Genomic DNA, 3,464 nt, shown 5'->3' with positions numbered 1-3,464 from the left:
TTGCTGCAGGTAGCACTTGTTCAGTGGATGAATTTCCCCAATATTCTGATTGGGACCAGCTAGGTCCATGGTTCTGATCTGACCTCATTACAGTTGATAATAAAAGCCACACAAATCTAGACTACTAAAAAATATTCTGTTCCAGGCTCATAGTGGTAAAATCACCACAGTATTTTTTCCCCCAAACAGCTAATCCCACATTTTGATGCCTTGGTTGCTAGAAAGAAAACTAGGTCAATTAAGGAGTCAATAAGCAATTATTTCATCATACACATACAGGTTTTTTTCCAAGTATTTCCATAACCCATAGTTTAAACTGCAATATCAGGCATTTTCTAAGACAATGTTTCTCGACCCATGGGTTGTGACCCAGAAGCGGGTCTCAAGAACGTTTGAAAGGATCATGAATAAGTCTCAGAAAATGTGGGAAAGCACAGGTTTCCCTTTGCAGGCTGGCAGCATTCCAGCTACATGGCTAGGCCAGCAGCACCAGGGCCTGATGCCCATACTCGCAGGGATGGGATAGCCAGAAGACGCTTTTTGGGGGGCAAGAGAAGCTGCGACCAGGCTGCCTGGCACAACACAGGAGCCGCAGCCCAGGGAAATGGGGTGCCACTGACCTTCCCACCTCCTCCCTCCAGTCCATGCCAGGGCCAGACTAGCTCTGCTGCCACCTGCATGAGCTGGAGACACTGCAGCCCGAGAATAATGGGGGCAGCTTGGGGCCCCCTCTGGCAGGGCTGGGGGGAGGGGCCCTGAGGGTTGGGAATGAGGGGCAGCAGCATGGCCTGGGGGGCAAGGGACTGTGGCTTGGGAGTGAGAGCACTGGCAAGATCAGGGGTCTGTGGGTGGGAAGTGAGGGGTACCAGCAGGGCCAGAGAGCTATGGGTTGGGAGGGAGGGTACCAGCAAGACCAAGGGGCTGTGGCTTGGGAGGGAAGGGCACCAACAGGGCCAGGGAACCGTGGGTCAGGACTGGCCACTGATGTTTACAAATGGGTCCTGGTACAAAAAAGGTTTTAGAAGCTTTAAGAAGCTAATTGCACAAATCTAATTTCAGTAGTCTAAAGTTGATGCCCAGTTATCAGATGATAAATCATACCGTACTATGGTAAGGACAACAATGAACAGTCAAGTTAAAAAATATTTAGGTCCATATACTGATGCACTCAGAATGTGCTTTGAATTAAGTGCATGAATTAGCCATGCTCTGAATTAGTTTTGTCAATGAGAACATATATCAAATTCAGCCAAACAAATATTTTTAAGGTCAGATTGTTAAATCAATATTATCTTTATTTTTGGTTAAACCAAGCTTAAATAAATTAGGAATCAAGTTAAGCTCAAATAAAATAATACTGACCACACTGAGCCAGTGGTTAAATAAAAGCAGCATAATCACCATTTGAAGCAAAACTAGTATATTTTTTTTAAAGTAGGCAAGGTTTAAACTTGAATAGAAACTACTAATTCTTCGTCTTCCTTTTAACATGCCTTACTCTCAACTGCCTTAACAATAGGGAAACCAATTCAGGCAGAAGCTAGGTTACAGATACAGACTTGTTGCTTTTAGTTATCAACAGCCAGAAATCTTACCACCCTCTCTGTTGCTACTGTTGCAACAGCCAATAACCTTTGCTCAGAAGGTCATGTATGACTGAGCAAGAAGAAAGGGGAGAGGGGAAGAGGAAATTTCTTTGTCCAGCTGAAAACAGAAAAAAAAAAAGAAAATATCTTCATAAAACTCAGAAATGTCCTTAAAGGACCTTAGGGGAATTGTATCAGTAGAAAGAGAAAAAAAAATCTGGTGAACCTTTGGACATGACACAAGTAACAGCTTGTGTGCATTATTTCTCCCTCCTCTGCCTCCTGCATGCCTGGTTTTCCCCTTCTCCTCCTTGTTCAGGTATACATTACATCTCTGTCTTACCTGCCATCCATTTATCCTATTCTTCAATTTCCTTGAGAGCTCAGGATTTTTATTTGGTTTTCTTCAGCCAAAAAAGAAAATAGCAGACTGACTCCTGAATACCATTTTTAACCAAACAGGCAAAGTGTTTTGATAACTTATGCAAAGTGACTATGGAAAAGGCTGGATTTGTGTGACAATACAAAGACAATATTATCCTTGTATCATGCTGACTTGCAACAGCAAATAAAAAAAACCCACTTCATTACTGTATCTAAAATGGGTTTAAATCCTACACCAAATGATATCTTCCCATACCCTTTCTATGGATACCTCATTATTTGCATTTTGTTAGTCATAACATCATAACCTTCAAAATCAAGTGCAATTGTATAACATATGAGAAAAAATAGGTATGTTCAGAAAAAAACAACAACATTTAATTGCCAAGATGAGTCTCTTCTCTAGGAAAAAAAACAAAACTCTACCACAACCTAAATTATTAGAAGTAAAATAAGTGAGAAAATGGGAAAAATAATTTTCAAGTGTTATGGGAAATAATAACACAATATTATTCCTCATCTTTAAAGCAAACGTGCAGGTATACACAAGAGCCTGAACCTCCAGCATTTCATACAATGTTAGGCTTTTTGCAACTCTTAAAACTGGTATTTCAACAAGAATGTACATTTTAAAATGTACATTATCATATACATTGATTGATGAAAATGTGAACACCTGTGATACATAATCTACAACAAAAGTATATTATTTTGAAAAATGCAGCAGGATGCTTTTGTGCCTCTCGCAGCTGTGTCTTCTGCCACGGGTACAGAAAAAAAATTAATTTACATTAGTATTCTGGAACTAAACAGGTTTCTATTCACATTAAAACTTAAACAGTTATGGAGGGCTTCTAGAGGCATCAGCCTAAAGAATGTAGCACTTCACTTTGATTTGCCTACAAGCCACGTTCATCCCTCACACCTATGTGCAGGTAATGCTATAAAGGTTTATGGGCCTTTTTAAAAAAGACTTAGAAAACAGGAAAATAACACTTGCAGTATCGCATTCAATTCTCTGCAAGTATACAACACCTTCTCCTTGCCAGGTTTATCACTGCCAAAGAACCAGACCTCACCATTCTGATTTTCCCATTTTAGGCACTCCAGGCACCATTACTAGTATTCACATGTCAGAAGAACCTCACATCCAGAAACAACTTTATTTTAGCATAAAATACAGTAACACAAACAGACATGCACACTGAAGGAATTGCTTATTCTAATGACTTGGGACCTACCGAATTTGGGGTGGCTCCCCCTTAATTTTGTGATCCAAGCATGGTGCCAGTTGCCATTTTTGTAGCAGAGCACAGCGGGGCCCCCCACACACCTGATTGGCCGGAGGGCCCCGGAAGTGCTGCCCCTCCCCTGAGAGAGTGACAGATGGTCAGAGGCACCACCTTAAAGAATACAGCACTTCACTTTGATTTTCCTGCAAGCCATCTGTCAAATCTCCAGGGTGAAGCCGGACTTCTGGGACCCCTTGGCCAG

This window comes from Crocodylus porosus, unplaced genomic scaffold (assembly GCF_001723895.1).
Source record: "Crocodylus porosus isolate Cpor-Errol unplaced genomic scaffold, CroPor_comp1, whole genome shotgun sequence".
NCBI classification, from domain to species: Eukaryota; Metazoa; Chordata; order Crocodylia; family Crocodylidae; genus Crocodylus; species Crocodylus porosus.
This window is presented reverse-complemented; position numbering follows the sequence as displayed.